The following is a 27,006-nucleotide window of genomic DNA, read 5'->3' as shown; positions in this document are numbered from 1 at the left end:
GTTTTTGGAGGCAGGCAAAACACCTAAACTTGTGTATAGTGGTATATATACACACATACTTATATGTATATATACACCTAGACATATATAGGTGTGATAGTAGCAGAAATATATGCTTGCGCTAATGAAATAATTAACACCAATATAGTTACGCTCCTATCACACCTATATATGTCTAAGTGTAAAATACATATAAGTATGTGTGTATATATACCACTATACACAAGTTCAGATGTTTTGCCTGCCTCCTAAAACCCAAAAAAAATGCCTGCAACAACACACCTGGGCGTTTTTTTTTTTCGGCGCTAGCGTTTTTTTGTGCATTTTTTTGGGTTCTTTGGAGGCAGGCAAAACATCTGAACTTGTGTATAGTGGTATATATACACACATACTTATATGTATTTTACACTTAGACATATATAGGTGTTATAGGAGCGGAGCCATATTCGTGTAAATGATTTCATTAGCGCAAGCATATATTTCTGCTACTATCACACCTATATATGTCTAGGTGTATATATAGTATGTGTGTATATATACCCGTATACACAAGTTCAGATGTTTTGCCTGCCTGAAAAGACCCCAAAAAAATGCACAAAAAAACGCTTGCTACTAAACCGGCAAGGTGTGAAAAGAGAGAAGCCACTAACCTGTTCTATAAGTGACAAAATACAAACAATCTTTTTTTTTATGGTTCTGGACATGCTACAGAGCTGAAACTTCACAGGTACACTTTTTAGACCCCCCCAGATACCAAATCCAAAGAATTTTTTTTTTTATTATTTTTTTTTTAATTTTTTCAATAATTGGCTCTCTATCAAAAATTACAATTTTTAAGAACTTTTTTTTGTGTGATTAATAGTCCCTGGGGTATGACCCAGAACCCTAGGCACTTTTTAGGGGCATTTATTGGGTTTTAGGGCTTCAAAATGGTGTTTTTTGATTGCCGAAGTTCGGGTCCCATTGATTTCAATGGGGTTCTGAAATCCGGGCCGAACCTTTGGGAGGTTCGGGTGTTCTGGTCGAACCAAACTTTTCAAAAGTTCGATCATCCCTACTCCTCTCCAGCATCGCAGTGTTGCAGCATTGTAGTATGAAAGACACGCTAAGACACGCTATCTAACATGGACACTCGCAGTGTATTGCAGATTATGAAAGCAAATAAGTAAAAAAATAGGAAAGAGCACCGCGAGGATTACACGCTCGGTTGCCGCAGCTAAGGAGATTAGCCATTTTTTTTAAGCAAGCTGGCCCGCTGCCTATGCTTCCTTTGCTCCCCACTATGGCAGAAACACATACCGAGACCGCTACCGCTGTGGAGTCAGCTGACCTACCTGCTTGTGACGGTCTATCCGCATGTGATGTACCTGGGGCATCAGCATTGGCAGCAGTATCCACAATGCCTAATGCTGGGCTTGAAGGTTCAACCATGGCAACTATGGCAACTATGGCCCCTGCATCTGCCTCCCAGTGGCGAGTTCCCTCAACAGCAAACCCAGAGATCCGAGCCCTGCTTCTGGCACTCCCGACTCGTGCGGACATAGAGTCTATGATGGGGCGGATCAAAGAGAACCATCGGCGAGAACTCCAGGAGCTCACTAGAGAGGTACACTCTGTGGCGGGTAGAGTGACAGCAGGGGAGACCGCTGCCTCTGCACTGGAGTTGCGTGTAAATGCATTGGAGTCTGCTCGGGACGAACACGCAAGTGCAACTATAGATCTACAATTACATCTAGAGGGAATGGAGGACCATAGCAGGCGCAACAATTTGCGGCTACGGGGCCTACCAGAAGCTACGGGGTCTGAAGATTTGTTGGCTACGGTTATTGCTATCTTTCGCCAAACTGCTGGAGCTGCTATTCCTGAATTACTTCAGATCAATCGCATACATAGAGCGTTGGGCCCACGCTCATCTGATCCTAATAGACCACGAGATGCAATTTGTAGGATCCATCATTACCAGCACAAAGAGATCATAGCTTGAAAAGAATGGGAAGTAGGAGACATCAGTTTTAATGGAGCAGTGTTTCGGATATTACCTGATCTGTCATGGGCCATATTACAGAGGAGGGGTATGCTTAAACCACTGCTAGAAAGTGCCCGGGCACAGGACGTCATGTATCGTTGGGGATACCCTTTCTCAGTGACATTTCAGAAGGGGCGTCGTTCCTGCGCCTTGAGATCACGAGAGAACTTACCTGCAGTGTTTTCCTTTATAGAGGTGGCTCCATTTGCTGTCCCAGACTGGCTGGTTTTCCTTTCTTGCCTTCCGGGGGGGAGTGCGGTTTCAATGAGAAGCAGAGGACGTCGCCTAAACCTCAGCGGGCGGTACAGAGCGAGCCTGTGAGAGGATCTACGTGAGTTCCCAAGGAAGGAGGCGATGAAGCTGGGCGGTATCACTCTTATATTTCTTTTTTTTTGTTTGTTGGTTTTTTCATGCTTTTGATTCCACGTTGCAGATTCTGATGCTTTTTTTTTACTCCACATGGACTCTACATGGACCAAAATACAGAACAGTAGGAGGCACAAAGGGGTGAAGTGTCTGTTCATTGTTTGGCGCCCCCTCCCCTCACCCTCACCCTCACCTAAAAACTTATTTTCCTTTTTTTTTTTCCTGGCACATCCCAGATATGGGCTCCCATTAATTAGTTTTGACTAGTTTGGAGATTGACTTAGATGTCTTAGATGTCTAGGGATATCTAGGGGTGTTTAAAATGTTTTTACTTTGCCAAGCGCACAGGAGTTGTCTCGGGCAAGCAGGGGAGGGTAAGGTGGAGGGGGTGGTTGAAATAACTTCTAGTCTATTGGTCTCCTGGCCCGTCAGGTATTGGGCCTGGGGGGATTTCTGTTTTTGCAATGTTCAAGGTGGAGTAGAGTCACGTATATAACACCTATCCCTAGAAGGACACCCCAATGCATAAGGGCACAATTATGGATATAATGCACTAGGAATACATAGGAGTGGAGAGGGATGGTGAGGGGTTATATATGGTTATATATGGTTCTATGCAGTGGAATTAATGTGGAATTAATGTCATGTTATGATATACAGTATGTAAAGATATGTATGTAAGTGCATGAGGGGATTCTCCTCATTTAACATATATGGAGTAGGTCTGCCATGAGGCAGTTATAACTCTGTAGTGCCAACTGCGACTATGTTTCTAAATCACGTTCTATTAAACCACCATGGTGGGCTGTATAACTAGAGGTAGTTGTCATTGACGGCTGATGGCTATCGGTATCGAGGGGCGGTGGATGGTCGCGCTGATTGGGGCGACGTGAGGCCGCTCGGCTAAATGCCAATGGCCATCGGAAGGGGGAGGGGAGCACTATTGAGGGTCTGTGGTCTCTCCCCCTTTTCTCTTTCTCTATTTTTGTGTACCTGGCTGCACTGCCTGTTTTGGTTAAGATTGGTAAAATATATAGTGTGTGGAGGTGATATACGTTGCTGTTGGGGAGGGACGGGCAGAGAGCGGCCTATATCGGCCATTCCTCCCCACACCCCCACATAGGATAGTGCGCAAAGGGTTGATGATGGTTTGTCGCAGCGCACGTTGCGCATTGGTGCTTGCACCCTATTTGGTGGCTGGAGCTTTTTTTTTGCTCTAGGGGTATTGTTTTTGGGTCTTTCTTTTTTTTTTGCTTTTGTTTAAGGTCTACCATGGAAAAAATTAGACTATTATCACTGAATACTAGGTGCCGACTTTTTAGGGGCCGATTTTTGTGGGCCGACTTGAGGCGATTGAGGGTGGCTGTAGCTCTAGTACAAAAGACCCATTTCAGAACGAATAACATCCCTGTTCTCCAGTCCAAATATTATCCTTTTGTTTACCACTCTTCTAATGGGGGACTCTAAGTCAAGGGGTGCCTCTATTCTCATCTCTGCCAAGTTACCCTGGACTTATCGAGATTCTATCCTGGATCCCGGAGGCCGTTTCACATTTTTAAAGGGTCTCATTGGGGACGTCTTGGTCACGGTGGTGTCCATTTATGCACCCAACTCCCAGCAAGATGTATTTCTATCCCACACATTGGACAAATTGGCTGATTTTGGTGAGGACCAGTTAATCGTGGGTGGTGACTAAAATATTTCACTGGTCCCGTCGGTTGATGTTTCATCAGGGTCTTCTACGACCCCTCCCAGGGTCCATAAGGGAGTGTCGCGCTCCCTCAATCGGGCTCAACTAATTGATGTGTGGCAAATTTTTTATCCGATTTTACATATTTCTCGCCATCGCACCAGGTCTATTCCAGGCTTGATTATTTTTTGGTTCCACATGCACAGCTCCACTCAGTGGTAGGTACATCTATAGATAATATTACTTGGTCGGACCACGTCCCGGTGATGCTCCACTACTGTTTGGGGAGGCCGGCATCGTCCTCCTCAAGAGTATGGAGATTAAATGAGAGTACTCTACAGTGCCCTGGGATACTTGCTGAGGTAACTGAGGCTCTCAGGGAGTATTTTAGCTTTAATGATACAGATAATTGCACGGCGGGCATGCACTGGGAAGCTCATAAAGCCTTTATACGCGGTGTACTGATCAAACATGGGGCACGTATAAAACGGGAGCGAGAGGCCGCCCTTCGGTCACTATTGTTACACTTACACCTACTAACACGCAAGAGTTGGTCACTATCTGTCAGGAAGGGCATTCCCATAGACAGAATGGCTCTTCTAGACAGCTTGCTGTGCATAGGCTACGCCCATTGCACAAGTGCATGCACCTGTTGCTTGTATGGTCATCAAGGGGGCTATTTAAACTGAGCCTGTGCTGTGCTTCAGTGCTGTCTTGTCTACAGCGTTTCTGTGTAAACCTGCTACCTGTAAACCTGCATCTGATTACTGTTATCGACCCGGCTTGCCTTGACTTCTCCTGAACTCTGCCTGCATTGACCCCAGCTTGTCTTTGACCACGCTTCTGCCTGTACATCTGCACCTGATCCGTCTGCCAGTGTATGACCCGGTTTGCCTGACCCTGTTCCTGCCTACTATCCTGCTGGACTGCCTGCTGCTAGTCTCTGCCTACTTTTCACTGGTGTCCATCCGGCATTCCTGCTCCGCTGCAACCCGCTGACGGGCTTGGCCTTCTCCTGTCTCCTGCTCGGTGGTGTCCATCCGGCATTCCTGCTCTGCTGCAACCTACTGACAGACCCAGCCTGCTCCTGTCTCCTGTTCAGTGGTGTCCATACGGCACTCCTGCTCCGCTGCGGTCCACCGACAGTCTTCCCCTGCTTGATCCTGACAGTTAGTCCGGCTAAGCTACTATCAAGACCAATAGGCACTCATGCCCCTCTGCACTCCTGTGCTACCTGTCTGCTCTATCAGGGGCCCCGAGTCAGAGGTGTAAGAGAGGCTTTCCTCACCGTATCAGGCTCTTCTACCAGGTACGTGACAGTACAAGACAGCCATGTCTGAGCCTGAACGAGGAACCTCTCCCATGGATGAACTGTGCCAACATCTGGCAGATCTCACACAAGCCGTCAAAAGCCTGCAGGAGGGTTACACACGACTTGAGGAACGTGTCCAGACTTTGTCATCACCGTCTGCTTCTCCTGGTACTGCTTCTTCATCAACCACTCACGCTGAGGTACCTGCAGCATCCGCTGTTGTGATGCTACCATCTGAACCAAGAGTTCCTACCCCTGAAAGATTTGCAGGAGACCGCAGCAAATTCAGGTCCTTCCGTAATGCCTGTGAACTTTATTTCACACTACAACATTGCACCTTTTCACTTGAATCCACTAAGGTGGGATTTGTCATCTCCTTGCTGCTAGGTGAACCCCAGTCATGGGCCCATCGCTTACTGGAACAAAATAACTCTGTGCTGTCGACCCTATCTACATTCCTTGATGCTATGGCACAGCTCTATGAGGATCCACAGCGAACCACTACTGCAGAGGCAGCCCTCCATGCACTCCAACAAGGCCGCAGAGCGGCCGAGGACTATGTAACGGACTTTAGGCGCTGGAGTGCTGATACCAACTGGAACGATGCTGCCCTCCTTTATCAGTTCCGTTTAGGGCTCTCAGAACCCTTGAAAGACGAGTTGGCCCGTGTTGGAGTTCCAAACTCTCTGGAGGCTCTAATGAACTTAGCCATCCTAATCGATCGCCGGCTGAGGGAGCGCAGGTCTGAGAAATCTACCATCCTGTCTCGCCCTGTATGGATGTTACCACGAATAGTCAGCACACCGGACCCAGCTCCTCCAGTCCCAATGGCACCCACCTCTGATGCTACTGAACCCATGCAATTTGGTCTGCTTCGACCCTCACTTTCACCTGAAGAACGTCAGCGTCGTCGCCAGAATAATTTATGCCTCTACTGTGGGAGACCCGGTCATTATGTGAGGTCCTGTCCTGCCAAGCTCCGTAAATGTCTGTCCATTTCTTCTATTAACCAGCCACTCCTGTCAAGAGACTTTACTCACCTAGCTCTTCCCATTTCATTACAGCTTCCAGGAAGAGCTATCCAGGTATCAGCCATAATTGATTCTGGGGCCTGCAGTTGCTTTATTGATCTGTCATTTGCAGCTCAGCATCAGATACCATTGCTGCCCAAGACTCAGAGACTTTCAGTCCACCTGGCTGATGGAACTTTCATCAAATCTGGGCTTGTCACCCAAGAGACTGTTCCCTTACCCACGACTACAACCACTAACCACAAGGAACTGTTGCGCTTGGACGCTATTGCTTCGCCCTTGTTTCCCATCATACTGGGTATGCCATGGCTACAGGCACACAATCCTTGCATTAACTGGGCCACGGGAGAAATCAAGTTTGAATCAGCCTACTGTCAACAGCACTGCCTGCAGGAACCTCCCCCTCGGTCTTTGTTATGTACGGACTCTGATTCTGACATATGTTCATCTGTACCTGCAGCATACCGAGACTTCCTGGATGTTTTCAGCAAAAAGGGAGCAGAGACTCTTCCTTCCCATAGACCTTATGACTGTCCGATTGAGCTACTTCCTGGAGCTGAAGTGCCCTTTGGGCGTATTTTCCCCCTAACTGAACTCGAGCTTGTGGCTCTAAAGGACTACATTGATGACAGTCTGAGGAAGGGTTTCATCCGCCCCTCTACATCTCCTGCTGGGGCTGGCATCTTTTTTGTTGAGAAGAAGGATCATTCCCTTCGGCCCTGTGTTGACTACCGTGAACTTAATAAGATCACGGTCAAGAACCGTTATCCTTTACCATTGGTTCCTGAACTTTTTCAAAGACTTAGAGCAGCAACCATTTTCACAAAATTGGATCTGCGTGGGGCATACAACTTGGTCCGCATACGGGAAGGTGACGAGTGGAAGACTGCTTTCCGCACCCGATTTGGGCATTTTGAATACCTGGTTATGCCCTTCGGTCTGTGCAACGCTCCCGCTACATTCCAACACTTTATCAATGACATTTTTCGGGACTATTTGGATCTTTTTGTCATTGTATACTTAGATGACATTCTGATCTTTTCTGCCTCTCTAGAGATTCATCGGGGTCACGTCAGGAGTGTACTTTCCCGACTCAGACAGCATGGTCTGTATGCCAAACCTGAGAAATGCGAGTTTGAACGTCAAAGTATCCAATTCCTGGGCTTAATAATCTCCACGGAGGGTATAAGGATGGATCCCCAGAAGGTCTCCGCCATCTTAAATTGGCCAGCTCCTACAGACAAGAAAGGGATCCAGCGCTTTGTAGGGTTCGCAAATTTTTATCGGAAATTTATTAAAGGATTTTCAGCCATCATCTCCCCCATCCAGGCCCGGACTGGGACAAAAAATAGGCCCGGGCATTTTGGACTGAGCAGCCCGCGAGGGGGGGGGGGGGCGTGGCGGGGCGTGGCGTGGCGTTCGTCGGGATGGTTGATGACAGGATTTAATGTTCCAGGATGTGTGGATTTGATTACGGTACCTTTTTTAGTTTAATCTTCAATTTAGATCAGAGCTGCCATATGATGCTGTTTATTTTGTCTTACTTTAAATCCTCTTTTGATGGTTGAGTCCTAAAAATAGTATGAAGCAGATCAGTCCCAATTCCTGCACCTTCACACATCAAATCACCCCAATTCCTGCACTATCATACCTTAGTTCACCCCAATTCCTGCACCTTCACACCTCAGATCAGCCCCTGGTAGGCTGGCACTGGCAGCAACAATTTTATTCAAATCTGGATTTATTCTGCAAATAGGCTGACCTGGCACTGGCAGGCATAGTACTATGCCTGGCTGCCAGTGCCAGACAATTGCAGAAGAAATCCTGATTTATTTGAATAAAATTGTTGCTGCCAGTGCCAGTCCAGCCTATCTGCAAAAGAAATCCCTAAGTAGAAGTCACTCCTCTCTCCAGTCCTCCACTTACCTTAGGTGTGCTGTGCGGTGTGGCTGCAGAGTGTTCCCGCTGGACATAGTACAGGAGATGGTCAGAGACTGCAAACATGATACAAGAGATGGTCAGAGACTGCAAACATGATACAAGAGATGGTCAGAGACTGAGGACATGATACAGGAGATGGTCAGAGACTGAGGACATGATACAGGAGATGGTCAGAGACTGAGGACATGATACAGGAGATGGTCAGAGACTGAGGACATGATACAGGAGATGGTCAGAGACTGAGGACATGATACATGAGATGGTCAGAGACTGAGGACATGATACATGAGATGGTCAGAGACTGAGGACATGATACATGAGATGGTCAGAGACTGAGGACATGATACATGAGATGGTCAGAGACTGAGGACATGATACATGAGATGGTCAGAGACTGAGGACATGATACATGAGATGGTCAGAGACTGAGGACATGATACATGAGATGGTCAGAGACTGAGGACATGATACATGAGATGGTCAGAGACTGAGGACATGATACATGAGATGGTCAGAGACTGAGGACATGATACATGAGATGGTCAGAGACTGAGGACATGATAGAGGAGATGGTCAGAGACTGAGGACATGATAGAGGAGATGGTCAGAGACTGAGGACATGATAGAGGAAATGGTCAGAGACTGCCGACATGATACAGGAGATGGCCAGAGACTGCCGACATGATACAGGAGATGGTCAGAGACTGCCGACATGATACAGGAGATGGCCAGAGACTGCCGACATGATACAGGAGATGGCCAGAGACTGCCGACACGATACAGGAGATGGCCAGAGACTGCCGACACGATACAGGAGATGGTCAGAGACTGCCGACACGATACAGGAGATGGTCAGAGACTGCCGACACGATACAGGAGATGGTCAGAGACTGCCGACACGATACAGGAGATGGTCAGAGACTGCCGACACGATACAGGAGATGGTCAGAGACTGCCGACATGATACAGGAGATGGTCAGAGACTGCCGACATGATACAGGAGATGGTCAGAGACTGCCGACACGATACAGGAGATGGTCAGAGACTGCCGACACGATACAGGAGATGGCCAGAGACTGCCGACATGATACAGGAGATGGCCAGAGACTGAGGACGTGATACAGGAGATGGCCAGAGACTGAGGACATGATACAGGAGATGGCCAGAGACTGAGGACGTGATACAGGAGATGGCCAGAGACTGAGGACATGATACAGGAGATGGCCAGAGACTGCCGACATGATACAGGAGATGGCCAGAGACTGCCGACATGATACAGGAGATGGCCAGAGACTGCCGACATGATACAGGAGATGGTCAGAGACTGCGGACGTGATACAGGAGATGGCCAGAGACTGAGGACATGATACAGGAGATGGTCAGAGACTGCGGACATGATACAGGAGATGGTCAGAGACTGCGGACATGATAGAGGAGATGGTCAGAGACTGCGGACATGATACCTGAGAGACTGCAGATGTGATACAAGAGAAGGTCAGAAACTGCAGACATGACAGAAGATAGGACACTAGGGGGGCCGGAGAGCACAGGGAAAGCAGATAGCACTGGAGGAGCTGAAGGGCAAGGGGGGGGGGGGACTGGAGAGAAGTAAGGAAGGCGCAGGGTGTGGATAGCACTGGGGGGGGGGGCAGGGAAAACCAGGGGGTTAGGGAGCACAGGGTAGGGGGACTGGAGAGCACTGGGGGGGGAACTGGAAATCACTTGGCCAGGGAGCACAGGGGGGTGGAGAGCATTAGGGGAGCCAGAAAGCATAGGGGGAGATCAAAAGCACTGTGGGGACTTGAAGAGCAGGGGGGGGACTTGAAGAGCAGGGGGGGGGGACTTGAAGAGCAGGGGGGGGGCTGAAGAGCAGGGGGGGGCTGAAGAGCACAAGGGGGGGCTAAGAGCAGGGGGGAGGGTTAAGATCACTGGGGGGGGCAGTAAAATAAGTTGAATAGGAGGGGGATGGGACAGCTCAGCTGCATATAGAGAAATTGATATTTCTCCTGCAGCCGCAGAATGCCTGCAGAGGGGAGGAGGAGAGTCAGGCATCCATCCAGCGGCAGCAGGAGGAGGAAGAGGGAAACATCAAATCCTCTATATGAAGCCGCCCCATCCCCCTCCTATTCAGTAGCAGACAGTACACACGGCCGGTGACACCAGGGCTGTACAGCACTGAAGACACTGGCGTCGCGAGGAGCCGCGCTTACCTTCTCTCTCCGGCCTGTCGCCGCCCCCGCAAGCAGCCCGGAGTCAGAGTGAAGGAGCTGCCATCTGCAGCTGATTGCTTCCATGGCCGATCCTGCGAGTGCGGGCTGTGCTGCTGGCCGCGCCGGGCAGGACACCGGCTGCGGCGGGAAGGAACACACATACGAACTTCTCTTCACTTCCGGCTCCCTAGCCAATCAGCCTCCTGCTCAGGGGGGTGTGACTCACAGCAGAAGGCTGATTGGCCGCGGAGCCGGTGTAGCTGGCAAGAACACCGGCCGCGGCCGCCGCAGTGAGGGAAAATGACAGTCTGGCTTCTTTACATTCTACTGTCTGTGAGGAGTCGGACTAAGTGAGAGCGGGCGCCGCGGCCCACCGGGATTATGCCCGGTCCGCCCGATGGTCAGTCCGGCCCTGCCCCCATCACACAACTGACCAGGCACAACAACCGGTTCTGCTGGACACCTGAGGCACAGTCTGCCTTCCAAAGCCTGAAAAGACTATTTACTTCTGCACCTATATTAAGACACCCTGACCCAGCCCTGCCATATGTCCTGGAAGTAGATGCCTCAGAAACAGCAGTAGGAGCAGTATTGTCACAAAGGCAAGGAGCCAAAGCTTTATTGCATCCGGTTGCCTTCTTTTCCCGTAAACTTTCGTCGGCAGAAAAGAATTATGATGTGGCAGACCGTGAACTTTTAGCGATTAAAGCTGCACTTGAGGAATGGAGGTATCTCCTGGAAGGGGCAGCCCACCCAATATTAATTTTCACTGACCACAAGAACCTGGAATATCTGAAAACTGCAAAACGCTTGAAACCACGCCAGGCCAGGTGGGCACTGTTCTTCTCGAGGTTCGCCTTTCACATTACTTACAGGCCTGGGTCAAAAAATATCAAACCAGATGCGCTTTCCCGCATGTTTGGCGATTCTGTAGAACCTTCTTCTCCAGACACTATTCTGTCTTCTGGAAACTTTCTGCTCCTACAGGGGGATCTGCTGTCTCAAATCAAGCAGGTGTAATGTTCCGGTACCTTTGGTACCCTAAATTACACTTTCCACAAGTGTATGCGCCCCACCATTTACTTTTGGAAAGGTGCGCATACACCTTTAAGACTGGAGCTGTCATCACCCAGCGCCGGACTAGATGGCTATTTAAAGCGCCGGTTCTCACTCACATGTGTTCGTTCAAACACCCTTACCTGGATGCTAACCTTGCTTGAAGCTTCCATGCTTGCAAGCTTACTTCGCTGACGGAACCTCGCTGCGCTGATCCCTGTATCCCGCTACTGGATCATCCGCCTCTCCTGAACCACCCTTCGGCTGTATCGCTAATAGTGCTAAGTACCCCGCAGGGGAATTCTCTATAAACTTATACTAAGCTTACACTATCTAGCTCTGCATAGTAAAGACTGTTTATCACATCTGCATAACTAGATTGCTAGCTCTTGAGACTACTGCTACTTTTCTGCACTGGGTTGATCTCTTTTGTATGTCCACCTGCTATTCTATCATCTGCTATCATACAACATTACTAAACCTTCCTGCATCCATCTGCTACTGTCTCACCTTCAAGTGTCTATCACCTACCACCTCCACTCAACCTATCCCTCAACCTTCATCATTGTGTTACCACATACATAAAGTCACTCTAGGAACCAGCTTGCTAATTGTGTGTATTTACTGGCTGAAATAAGACCTTCCACACATGATGAGTCATTGAGGTTGGGAATGGTATCTCAGCATATCTCTTACATGGCTACTGACGTGGAACTATTTCTGCAGCTGAAAATCCACACCATATAAGAAACGCAGGAGCGTTACAGATTGAACGAACCTAAAAATGGATTCAGCAGAAATAACCACTCAGGTGACACAATTAAAACAGCAAGTATCTGCGTTAATACACGCACTTGCTGAATTAAAAGAAGACAATCAGGCTCTGTCGCAGCAGGTAATTAGACTGACACAACTTACCTCTGCTCAGTCCCCTGAACCCAAGATAAATCCCCCTTTGGTATTTATAGGCGATCGCAAAAAATTTCGCGAATTTAAAAACGCATGTGAGTTACTTTTTTTGCTAAAACCTCGTACCTACCTTACTGATCACATTAAGGTTTGTACTATTATTTTTTACCTATCAAGCGATCCTCGAGCCTGGGCAGATTCTCTTTTTGAGAAAAACGACCAGCTTCTCAACTCCTATGCCTTGTTCCTGGCAGAGCTCACTAGCCTATATGATGACCCCAATAGGCAGAGTACTGCTGATCTTCAGTTAAGATCCTTGAAACAAGGAAGCAGGCCTGTAGAAGACTTTGTCGCAGAGTTCAAGAGATGGACCCTTGATTCAGAATGGAATGATGCATCTCTGAAAACCCAATTTAGGCTTGGCCTATCAGAAGCCGTTAAGGACGAGCTCGCCCGAGCGGATCTGCCAAAAACCCTGGATGCATTAATACAACTCAGTATTACCATAGATAGAAGACTACGAGAAAGAAAGGCTGAAAAGATGGGAATGCCATTATCCGTTTCCTCTCGGAGTCTGGCCGTCCCTATGGAGGTAGGAACCATACGCCCACCGCTATCAACTATGGAAAAAGCCAAAAGACGAAATGAAAATCTCTGCTTGTACTGTGCATCCCCGGATCACAAGATAAACGTCTGTCCCCTAGTCAACAAAAAGAAGGGTGAGTGTTCACATGTCTCTCTAGGAGGATTGACAACTTCATTCACTAACCCCTACATTTCTGTTTTTTTTACATTACAGTGGGACCAGAACAGGATTACTACTAAGGCCATGATTGACACAGGATCTTGTGGAAATTATATGGATATATGTTTTGCTGCTTTAAATAAAATTCCTATTATTTCTAAACTCAAACCTGTCTCAGTAAGTCTTATTACCGGTGTTCCGTTATCCTCTGGTCCGATCACCGATCAGACACAAGCACTTCTAGTCAATATTAACGAGTCTCATAGGGAGACTTCTACCTTCGATTTAATACCTTCACCCCACTTTCCCATTGTGTTGGGACTTCCCTGGTTACACACACACCAACCAACCATAGATTGGAAGAAACGGTCCTTGACCTTCCCTTCTTGTTATTGCGAGGAAACGTGTAACCTCCCGTTTTCCGGGAAGATTCTGTCTGTGGTGACAGATGAGATTGCACCACTATGTTATCAGGATCTTTCTGAGGTTTTTCTTGAGAAAAATGCTCAAGCATTACCTCCTCATCGAGACTATGATTGTAGCATTGATTTACTCCCAAATAGCAAATTGCCGTTCGGTCATGTTTATCCTCTTTCACAGGATGAACTTGCCCATCTCAAAACCTATTTGGATGAGAACTTGGAAAAAGGTTTTATTAGACCTTCCACTTCTTCCACAGCAGCAGGACTCTTTTTTGTTCGCAATAAAGATTCAAGTCTCAGACCTATCATCGACTACAGGAAATTGAATGCTATCACAATAAAAGATCGCTATCCTCTACCGCTTATCCCTGAGCTCATTGAGCAGGTGCGTGGAGCTACCTATTTTTCAAAATTAGACCTGAAAGGAGCATACAATCTCATTCGAATCCGTGATGGACACGAGTGGAAGACTGCATTCAGAACTAGATACGGATTGTTCGAATATCTTGTGATGCCATTCGGCCTATGCAATGCCCCTGCAGTTTTCCAACGATTTATAAACGATATTTTTAAAGACTTACTAGATGTCTGTGTTGTGGTATATCTGTACGATATACTTATATATTCACGGACCCTGTCTGAACACATAAGACATGTAAGACTTGTATTATCGAGATTGCTTGCACATAATCTTTATGTGAAGCTGAAGAAATGCTTGTTCCATAAAGATGAGGTACTCTTTCTAGGCTACATCATATCCAAAACAGGAATCGAGATGGACATGAGTAAAATATCCTGCATTCAGGATTGGCCTACACCAACTACACGCAAGGCGCTACAGCCATTCCTGGGATTTTCAAATTTCTACAGGAAGTTCATAAAAAACTTTTCTGCTATTGTGAGACCCCTCACACAGCTCACTAGCATAAAAATACCATTTAAATGGTCAGAAGAAGCAAACAAGGCTTTCCACTTGTTAAAGACAAGGTTTACTTCCGCTCCCATATTACGCCATCCAGACCCATCCCTCCAATACATTCTGGAGGTAGATGCGTCAAACATGGCAGTAGGAGCAATACTCTCCCAACGACCTACCCACACTTCACCACTTCATCCAGTCGCTTTTTTTTCTAAATCCCTGAGCAGTCCCGAGATAAATTACCCCGTGGGTGAAAAGGAACTGCTTGCTATAAAATTGGCTCTGGAGAATTGGCGACATTTACTCGAAGGCACCCAATTACCAATAATTATATACACGGACCATAAAAACCTCCAATATCTTCAGACTAGCAAAACTCTCTCGCATCGACAGGTACGATGGTCACTATTCTTTCTAAGGTTTAACTTCCTAGTGACCTACACACCTGCAGATAAGAACAAAAAGGCGGATGCACTATCACGACTAACTGAAGAAAACGACTTTGAAATTCCTTCCGTTCCTATAATACCTCACAAACGCATTATTGGAGTTGTCCGTTCCTTGAAGGAAGAGGTTCTGCATGGTATAAGTTTGGATTCACCCCCACCACAACTAAATACTGATGCAGAAGGCTTCCTCTACTACAACGACAAACTTTACATACCACCTACCCTACGCACCAAGATCTTGGAATTATCGCATGATGTGCCTATGGCAGGACATATGGGTATGACAAAGACTTTCAATTTGATTTCTCGGCAATTCTGGTGGCCTGACATGAAAACATCTATACAAAAATTCGTCTCTTCATGCAATGTCTGTGCCAGGTCCAAAATAGACACTACGAGACCATCCGGTCTACTATGCAGTCTACCAATACCCCAAACTCCATGGGAGGTTTTGTCATTGGACTTCATCGTAGAATTGCCTCCTTCCAAAGGATTTAATACCATCTTGGTGTCAGTGGACCATCTGACAAAGATGGCACATTTAATTGCTATTCGCAGACTACCTTCGTCCAAACAAACGGCAGAACTCCTGATGAAACATGTCTTCAGATTACATGGTATCCCAAAAACTCTTCTGTCTGACCGTGGATCCCAATTTATTTCTAAATTCTGGCAAGAACTATGTCACATACTACGGATTGAGCGGAAGCTCACTTCTCCTTACCATCCGCAGACCAACGGACAGACTGAAAGAGTCAACCAATGCATCGAGCAGTATTTACGTTGTTACACTTCTTACCAACAGGATGATTGGTTGGATCTTCTCCCCCTGGCAGAATTTGCCTACAACAACGCAACCCACAGTACGACCAAGCAGAGTCCGTTCTACTTGAACTATGGGTTCCATCCCTCTATTCTCCCTCCACGCATCCTTCCTTCAAATAACCCAGTAGCCTCAGACTATCTTACCCAAATAAAGGATTCTCTGGGTTTACTAAATACTACCATTGCACACGCTCACAGTCAACAAAAGAAGTACTATGATCTTCGTAGAAGACCTTCTCCACAGTATACTATCGGGGACCTCGTTTGGCTCTCAACAAAAAACTTGAGACTGAAGATCCCTAGCAAAAAGCTTGGACCTCTGTTCTTGGGACCTTTCCCAATCAAGAAACTTATTGGAAAAGCTGCAGTGCAGCTTACATTGCCAATGGACCTAAAAATCCATCCCATTTTCCATGTGTCGCTACTAAAACCCCATGTTCCGGACCAAGGAATAAGGCCTAATATTCCACCTCCCCCTCCTGTACAAGTTGAAGGTGGAGAAGAATACGAGATAAAAGAGATTCTGGATTCTCGTATCTACAGAAGAAGACTTCAGTACTTGGTTAGATGGAAGAACTATGGGCCCCAAGACGACACCTGGCTAAACACCTCTGACATACATGCCCCTAGATTAATCCGCAATTTTCATGCGAGATACCCAGACAAACTAGCTCCAGAGGCCTTCAGGAGCAGGCCTTAAGGGGGGGGTATTGTAATGTTCCGGTACCTTTGGTACCCTAAATTACACTTTCCACAAGTGTATGCGCCCCACCATTTACTTTTGGAAAGGTGCGCATACACCTTTAAGACTGGAGCTGTCATCACCCAGCGCCGGACTAGATGGCTATTTAAAGCGCCAGTTCTCACTCACATGTGTTCGTTCAAACACCCTTAACTGGATGCTAATTTTGCTTGAAGCTTCCATGCTTGCAAGCTTACTTCGCTGACGGAACCTGGCTGCGCTGATCCCTGTATCCCGCTACTGGATCATCCGCCTCTCCTGAACCACCCTTCGGCTGTATCGCTAATAGTGCTAAGTACCCCGCAGGGGAATTCTCTATAAACTTATACTAAGCTTACACTATCTAGCTCTGCATAGTAAAGACTGTTTATCACATCTGCATAACTAGATTGCTAGCTCTTGAGACTACTGCTACTTTTCTGCACTGGGTTGATCTCTTTTGTATGTCCACCTGCTATTCTATCATCTGCTATCATACAACATTACTAAACCTTCCTGCATCCATCTGCTACTGTCTCACCTTCAAGTGTCTATCACCTACCACCTCCACTCAACCTATCCCTCAACCTTCATCATTGTGTTACCACATACATAAAGTCACTCTAGGAACCAGCTTGCTAATTGTGTGTATTTACTGGCTGAAATAAGACCTTCCACACATGATGAGTCATTGAGGTTGGGAATGGTATCTCAGCATATCTCTTACATGGCTACTGACGTGGAACTATTTCTGCAGCTGAAAATCCACACCATATAAGAAACGCAGGAGCGTTACAGCAGGCTTCTACTGGAGTTTTATCACCTCCTGGAATAACTTTACAAGTGAAAGATGGACTGTTATGGTTCAAAAACAAAATCTTTGTACCAGAGAATGTGCGTGTTGCTGTCCTGGGTCTGTGTCATGACCATGCGCTAGCGGGACATTTTGGTATCTACAAAACGACTGAGCTGACACAACGTACCTTCTGGTGGCCTTCTCTGGAAAAGGACTGTAGGAGGTATGTTGAGGCCTGCTCCACCTGTATTCGGAATAAAAGCAACAAGACCAAAGCATGGGGCCTGCTTAAACCACTGCCGGTTCCTGACAGACCCTGGGAGAAGATATCAATGGACTTCATTGTGGAGCTCCCTCCATCAGAGGGTTATACTGCCATCTTTGTGGTTGTAGATCGGTTAACAAAAATGGCACACTTTGTACCCATGAAAGGTACACCGTCAGCCCCAGAGACAGCACGAATATTTATTAAAGAAATAGTAAGACTCCATGGGATTCCTGGTAATATTGTGTCCGATCGCGGGGTCCAATTCACCTCCAGATTTTGGAGGGCACTGTGTTCATCCTTAAAGATTGAGTTGTCTTTTTCCTCGGCTTATCACCCACAAACTAATGGTCAGACTGAAAGAACCAATCAGACCTTGGAGCAGTATTTACGTTGTTTTTCTTCCTTCTCTCAAGATGACTGGGTGTCATTATTGCCATTAGCTGAATTTGCTTATAACAACTCAAATCATTCTGCTACTAAGCAATCTCCATTTTTTGCCAACTTTGGATTTCATCCGTCCTTTGTGCTTAACGCAATCCCTGAGTGCCCAGTTCCTGCTGTTCAAGATACAGTGGCTTTCTTCAGTTCTAATAATAAGTTGTTGCAGGAAGCAATGGCCAAAGCACAGGAAGATAATAAAAGAAACTTTGATAAAAAGAGACGGGGAGAGTTAATCTTGGAACCTGGTTATGAGGTATGGCTATCTACTACAAACTTAAAGTTGGCCTGCCCTTCAAGGAAACTTGGACCTAAATATGTGGGGCCATTTCCTGTGAAAAGGAGAATCAATGATGTTACTTATGAGCTAACTTTGCCAGATTCCTTCAAGGTTCACCCCGTTTTTCATGTAACATTATTAAAGCCCGCTATTTCAGATCCTTTTCCTAACCGAAATACGGGTCCACCTGAGCCAGTAGTAGTTGATGGGGAAGAGGAATATGAAGTTGAATCAATTCTGGACTGTAGGAAAAGAAGGAATCAAATTCAGTACCTGATTAAATGGAAGGGGTATGGCCCTGAAGATAACTCATGGGAGCCTGAAAATAATATCCATGCCAGGAGACTTATCCAAGCATTTCATCGTGCCCACCCAGAAAAGATATTCTAGTTGGGCATCCGGAGGCTGCCCATTGTGAGGGGGCAATGTCAGGAAGTGCATTCCCATAGACAGAATGGCTCTTCTAGACAGCTTGCTGTGCATAGGCTACGCCCATTGCACAAGTGCATGCACCTGTTGCTTGTATGGTCATCAAGGGGGCTATTTAAACTGAGCCTGTGCTGTGCTTCAGTGCTGTCTTGTCTACAGCATTTCTGTGTAAACCTGCTACCTGTAAACCTGCATCTGATTACTGTTATCGACCCGGCTTGCCTTGACTTCTCCTGAACTCTGCCTGCATTGACCCCAGCTTGTCTTTGACCACGCTTCTGCCTGTACATCTGCACCTGATCCGTCTGCCAGTGTATGACCCGGTTTGCCTGACCCTGTTCCTGCCTACTATCCTGCTGGACTGCCTGCTGCTAGTCTCTGCCTACTTTTCACTGGTGTCCATCCGGCATTCCTGCTCCGCTGCAACCCGCTGACGGGCTTGGCCTTCTCCTGTCTCCTGCTCGGTGGTGTCCATCCGGCATTCCTGCTCTGCTGCAACCTACTGACAGACCCAGCCTGCTCCTGTCTCCTGTTCAGTGGTGTCCATACGGCACTCCTGCTCCGCTGCGGTCCACCGACAGTCTTCCCCTGCTTGATCCTGACAGTTAGTCCGGCTAAGCTACTATCAAGACCAATAGGCACTCGTGCCCCTCTGCACTCCTGTGCTACCTGTCTGCTCTATCAGGGGCCCCGAGTCAGAGGTGTAAGAGAGGCTTTCCTCACCGTATCAGGCTCTTCTACCAGGTACGTGACACTATCCGTCAGCAGATTACGGATATTCTCAAATGTAGAGCCAAGGCGGCTATCCAAAGAGGGAGGAAAATAGGATATGAATTAGGAGACAAATGCGGTAAGGCGCTGGCTATTGCAGTGCGCGACCTTAGGCTATCATCATACATCACTCAGGTCAAGACTACGCAGGGCAAGAAATTAACAATGCCAACTCAGATGAAGCAAGCCTTCTGAGAGTTCTTTAATGAACTATACAATCTACCAGACCCTCCCCCTGACCCTGCCCAGATGACGGAATATATACAGGCCTCGAGGCTACCTCAGCTCCCTTTAGAGGCTGTAGACGCCCTAGAGGCACCTATTACGCAATCTGTGTAAGCCGTGTAAGGCCCCCGGGCCGGATAGCTTTACTCCTTTTTTTTTTTGCTTCCCTCCTTTTTATTATGCCTCCCTGTCCCCAGTACTAGCTCCATATTTAGAGAAGCTTTATAATGCAGCGGGGGAAGGGCCGGCCTTTCTTCGGGATACCCTAAAAGCCCACATTACTTAATTTATAAGGAAGGCAAGGACCCTGTGGCTTGTAGCAGCTATAGGCCGATCTCCCTCCTAAATTTGGATTTAAAAATCTTCACTAAGCTATTGGTGTAACGTTTGTCCCAATATGTGCAGTCTTTGGTACATCTAGACCAAGTAGGCTTCATTCCCAACAGAGAGGCTAGGGACAACACAACTAAAGTGCTTAATCTAATTTATATTGCCTCCGACACCTGTATGCCTGGGCATATTTCTGAGTACAGACACTGAGAAGGCATTTGATCGCATCAATTGGGATTTTATCTTCTCAATACTTAAGCACATAGGTCTGGGAGACAACATGTGTAATTGGCTATCAGCAATTTACTCCATGCCATCTGCGCAGATCAAGGTGAATGGTTTCCTTTCAGATCCCTTTCCTATCACTAATTGGACCCGTCAGGGCTGTCCTCTTTCTCCCTTTCTTTTTGCTTTGGCCCTAGAACCTTTTTAGTGCACGATACGCAGACACCCTGATATATGGGGTATCCCGTTTAGGGGAGTGCAATATAAAACTTCGGCTTACGCGGATGATCTGCTGTTTTCTTTAGCTAATCCCAGGGTGTCACTCCCGAGCTTGCTTTGGGAATTTCATAGATATGGGAAACTCTTTAATTTTAAAATTAATTTCTCCAAGTCGGCGGCTATGGGGGTTCATTTGACGTCTTCTATGCGGCACTCGCTTCAAACGAATTTCAAATGTAAATGGCCGGATCACGCGGTACGTTACTTAGGCACTAATATCCCCTCTAGTTTGAGTCAACTGGTTGCCCTTAATTTCCCTCCACTCCTAGCCCTGACGTGAACATTGCTAGAGAAATGGCAGAGGGGACTCCACTCTTGGTTCGGGAAGTACAATTTATTAAAGATGTGCATTTTAACAAAGTTTTTATATTTATTTCAAATGCTACCGGTACAGATACCTTTGAAGTTTTTCAATCAGGTAAATACCCTGTTTCTCAAGTTCATCTGGCCCCATGGGAAGCCAAGGATAGCAAGACATTGGCTGACTTTACCTAAGAGATTGGGAGGGATTGCTCTTCCAGATGTCAGAAAGTATTATCAGGCCGTCCATCCCTGCAGAGTGGTTGATTGGGGTTGCCACTACACTACTAAATTGTCGTTCCAACTAGAACAAGCCCAGACCTCTTTGGCACTGACTGGGGCCCCCTAGGTGTTCAGGGAGTTGCCTTTGGCTCTGAAGCCACACCCCTTGATAGGTGCGACATTGAGATCCTGTGAGGTAAATCGAGTGAATCATAAGCTTTTCTCGAGGGATTCCCCACTCTACACAATCTTAGGTAATCCGAAATTTAAGCCGGACCTAACATCCAACCACTTTCTGGCCCTGCGTAGCGCTGGCCTCTCCTGGGTGAGGCATTTCCCGACAAGGGAACAATGGCCCGCTATATCTGAGCTTACAGATACTCAGGGACCATATGCTTTAGCTCTATGGCAGGCTTTGCAACTTCGCCATTTCTTTAGATCGCTGTCGCCTCCAAGCTATTATATCCGACCCCTGACGGCCTTTGAGGAATGTTGTTCTAGGCAGGGCCCGCAATCGGGAACCCTGTCCTATATGTATGGTTTGCTGGTCGATCCCCAGACACAACCTTGGGTGTGTAAATGGGAGACCGAGTTGGGATGAACATTTTCGCCAGCACAGGTCAAGAGTATGCTCCGACTGGCGTTAAATACCTCGAGGTGCACTAAATTGCAGGAAACTAGTTTTAAGATCCTTACTAGATGGTACTATACACCTGCAAAGCTTCATAAATGCTACCTGGAAGCATTGGATCGCTGTTGGCGATGTAATAGTGCAGAAGGAACACTGCTACATATCTTTTGGGCTTGCCCTCGATTAACACACTTTTGGTTGGAAGTCCGCAGGATCACTCAGACATTTACTGAACATATTATCCCAAATGACCCAGCTTTTTTCTTATTAAATATCTCAAATTTTCCGGCATCAGTTTTCCAAAAAGTTATGAGCCATCTTCTCAGTGCGGCTAAGCCTTGCATACCCTTGTATTGGAGGCAGATGTCTCCCCCTACGGTTGCGAGTTGGGTGCGTAAAGTGGAAACTATTAGTAAGATGGAGGACCTGATTTGGTCCTCACAACACCAGCATGAGAAATATGTGTCACTCTGGTGGAGTTGGGATAGGTATATAATATCGGAGGAAGGGACCGCTTTGTTGAGTGGTTAGTGCCACGTATATGTTCGAAGTCTCCACAAACTAGTTACTTCCATGGTGGCCCTGCTAAATATTTTATTTTATTATTTTTTTTCTTCCTTTCTCTCTGTTTTCTCTTCCTTCAGGTTCTATATTTTCTTATAAAAATGGGCATGGGATAGGTTAGGTATGCGTCTGTCTTTTTTTTGCTGTTACTACTGATTTATTTTCTACGTTGAATATAAGATTATGTGACCATTTTTGTACAGATCCATATTGACATACTTATGCTATTTTATGCATTGTCTGTAACTCCCAGCCTTAATAAAAAATATAAAATTGAAAAAAAAAAATGAGGAGACATTTGGCCAAATGGTAACATGGATGTATGTTCAGACACGCTGCAAGAGTGTAGCCACACATCAACAGGAAAAATTGTTTGCTGGCATGAATTTATGAAATAAATATATATAACATACAGTAGTGGTGCATTGGATAGCTTGAGAAATGTATGCTACACCATATGTAAAATATAAGAGTGTGGGGAATAGGGGCTAGTTAGCCAACTGAAGTTTTCCCAAAGAAGCAGGCTTTGAACTATGAAACACAGCATGTATCAAGACCAAGATTATTGACTGCAACAATAAAATGTTTGTGCATATGTGATGCTTGAACAACCTGCACAATTTTTTTCCTTTCCTTGGGATTTTTAGAGGGTGAGAAGAAGCAGTAGCACACTGATCTTCCCAGTGAAGGGCTGTGCAGACGGGGCATGTCATTACAAGTCTGATCATTGGAGGAGAGCGGGCTGAGTTCCCAGCACAGCTAGAAAATTGAACACGCTGTGCTCTCATGCTTAGCATGGTCAGTTTTTAATAGGAAAGCAGAGGGACTGGCATCAGGGATTTCACACAAAGGAAGCAAAACAAAGCGAACAAGATACATTTTTATAAAAGTACATGGTACAGCTGGCACATATCAGGAATATGACATTTTGGGTTGATATATTCTTTAAGTAATAACAAAAAACATATTTAAAAGAGAGTTTTTTTTTAAGGATCAGGGAAAGCTAATGACCTAAAAATGGATACCTGAAAAGGGAAACCTCCTATAAATCAAAACCCACAGAGTAGAAACATATTTTTATGAAAAAGAATTGTCGAAACAAATACATAATGTACACAGTCACATACATTTTCCAACAAACTTTTAAACACACAAAAGTGAAATCATTTAAACCCCATGGCAGGTCTGTGAAAGGGTCTGGAGAAGCCGTGGAGAATGTTATGCTGCCTGTAACATCATTCAGCATGACCAGTTTGGTGGTGAGTCAGTGATGGCCTGGGGAGGCATATCCATGGAGGGATGCACAGACCTCTACAGGCTGAACAATGGCATCCTGACTGCCATTAGGTATGAGGATGAAATTCTTGGACCCATTGTCAGAACCTACTCTGGTGCAGTGGGTCCTGGGTTCCTCCTGGTGCACGACAATGCCTGGCTTCATGTGGCGAGAGTATGCAGCCAGTTCCTGCAGGCTGAAGGAATTAATACTATTGAATGGCCCACATGCTCACCTAATCTAAATCCAATAGAACACCTCTGGGACATTATGTTTCGGTCCATCTGACGCCTCCATAAAAAGCACTGTGCAAACATTTAGTTCTCAAGCAGTACAAAGTGCTTTGAAATTTTTATGTGGGTGGCAGGACAAATATTGTGTAAAACCGAATGTTGTCATACAGAGATACATGTGTTGCTAAATCAGATGGAGTTTACCAGTATGAATTATTTTGAGATCCAGAAATAAAAGAATAGCTAAACAATTTTTATTTTTCATTTTGGATACAGTGTAGGTGAATTAGAGCAGCTGTCAGTTTTTATAAAGGAAAAAATATTGGGACTTTAAATGAGGTGTGTGAGAACAACCGGCCCTAAGTAAACCATACTTACCGACCAGTCTGCTAACTAACCGAATCAACGTGTCTAACAATGGACTAGCAATAGCTAGCATGTGCTCCCACTGTGGAGACACTTATAAATTAGTAGTGTTAGGACTGCAAGTAATACAGGATGCCGTGAAGGGGCCTTGCAGCTTACACATGCGTTTGCATGTGTTAACTAAACCCCTGTTTTTACCCTACATTGTTAGACAGGTTGATTCGGTTAGTTAGCAGACTGGTCAGTAAGTATGGTTTACTTAGGGCACCCATATGGCTCCGCTCGTTTCACACCTATATGAGTGTAGGTGTATATATACATACATGTGTGTGTATATATACCCCTATACACAAGTTCAGATGTTTTGCCTGACTACAAAGACCCACAGAAAATGCCCAAAAAAACACCTGCGCCAAAAAAAAAAAAAAAAAAAACGCCCAAGTGTGTTATTGCAGGCTTTTTTTTGGGCATTTTTTTGGGGTCTTTGGAGTCAGGCAAAACATCTGAACTTGTGTATAGGGGTATATATACACGCACATGTATTTATATATACACCTACACACATATAGGTGTGAAAGGAGCGGAGCCATATGGGTGTTAATTATTTTATTAGCGCAAGCATAGTGTTCTGCTATTTTCACCCCTATATATGTGTAGGTGTATATAGACATACATGTGTGTGTATATATACCCCTATACACAAGTTCAGATGTCATGCCTGACTCCAAAGACCACAAAAAATGCCCAAAAAAAATGCCTGCAATAACACACGTGGGGGTTTTTTTTGGCGCAGGCGTTTTTTTTTGGGCATTTTTTGGGCGTCTTTGGAGGGAGGCAAAACATCTGAACTTCTGTATAGGGGTATATATACACACACACTTATATGTATTATACACATACACACATATAGGTGTGATAGGAGCGGAGCCATATGCCTGTTAATTATTTCATTAGCGCAAGCATAGTGTTCTGCTCTTTTCACACCTATATATGTGTAGGTGTATATATACATACATGTGTGTGTATATATACCCCTATACACAAGTTCAGATGTCATGCCTGACTCCAAACTTGTCCTCAAAAAAAGCCCTATAAACGCCTGCAGCAAAAAGCAGGCTGACCGGAGAGAAGCCATATTGCTGCTCTGAAAGTCACATAAGAGAAAACGATCTTTTCTCTATAGCGGTCACCCTGAAATGGAAGGGTTTGGTCACCCTGCCATAGCAGTCAGTGTCAGTTCACCCTACACTACACTACGGTCACCCTGGCACTTAACACTTTCCCTACAGAAACTTGATTTTTGAAGCTAACTAAAGTGGAAAATAGCACCCTAACTACACTAGATATCCCTTTCCTCACACTAATAATTGCTAAATGACACTTTGAAGCAGAAGTAACAGAACTGCTTCCACTCTCTTCCATGTTCCTGTATTAAAACGGTAGAAATTTGGCGGGGGCTATCTTATATACTGGGGAGCGTATTCACTAATGATTGGCCTCTGGACCCCCTAGTCACTCCAATCACATTCCTAGCATTCTCCTGCCCCCTCAATTGGCTTTTACTAATGGTTCTGGTCCAATCACAGGCTTTTAAAGCCCATTTCCTGGCCCATTGCATTTTGGTCGGTTCTGGTTGCCGAATTCCGAACTTTTTCAGCAAAAAGTTCAAAATTCGGCCGAACCTCAAACAGTCAATGTTCGGGTCGAACCGATGGACGACCCGAACCGTTCGATCATCCCTAGTTAGATGGAATATAAGTTAAGAAATATGTTTTGAAATAAAGGAAAATGGAAGGGCCTCTGCATTATCCCCAATACCCATGGTGCAGCATATTACAAACATTAATGAATATATCACATTTATTTCCTCAGATAACCACTGAGATTACTCAGATCACCTTTGTTCTGAAATCATAGAGGGCGCATTACTATAATATCATATACTATGTGGCCGTGAAAGGAGAATCTAGCTATAAGTCCCACACCTTGTTTAACTTTTGAGAACACCCACGAGATTCCTAATTTGTTTTTTAAATGGGTATTACCTTATTTACCTAGATTTTCCAAATTTGTAAGCTATGGGCCAGGAGATCTGGGTTTTTTTCTTTACATTTTTGGAAAAAACAAATAAGTCTTCCACAATAGACAATATGGACATCAATCACCATACCTTCTGACTTTATATACAGTATGTATATATGAACCCTCATCTTGTTACATATTACATAGTTACATAGTTGGTGAGGTTGAAAAAAGACACCAGTCCATCCAGTTCAACCTATGATGAGTGTGTCTATAATAAGTGTTTATGTCTAGTACATTGTATACCGCTGTATGTTGTAGTCATTAAGGTGTCCATCTAATAGTTTTTTGAAACTATCAATGCTCCCCACTGACACTACTGCTTGTGGAAGAGAATTCGACATCCTTACGGTATTGAACCCTTTACACAGTTTACTGTTAAACTGCTTTTTCTTATTTAATTTTAGAGTAAAACGGTCCATTTATTTTCAAATAGAAATGACAGGCAAAACATTTGTGTATAAAAAACATTATAAGTACCTACCCCCCTTTTTTTTTATATAAGTGATCATATCATATCTTCTGTTCTCAGTTGCATCAGGATCTTAGGGGGCTGGGGGAAGAGAAGCAGTAGTACACTGATCTTTCAGTGAATGATTGGGCAGGCGGGGCGTGTCAGAAAGTCTGATCATTGGAGGAGAGCAGACTGAGTTCCCAGCACAGCTAGAA

The sequence above is a fragment of the Pelophylax lessonae genome (genome assembly GCF_965119305.1).
Source record: "Pelophylax lessonae genome assembly, chromosome: 3".
In the NCBI taxonomy this organism is placed as follows: domain Eukaryota; kingdom Metazoa; phylum Chordata; class Amphibia; order Anura; family Ranidae; genus Pelophylax; species Pelophylax lessonae.
This window is presented reverse-complemented; position numbering follows the sequence as displayed.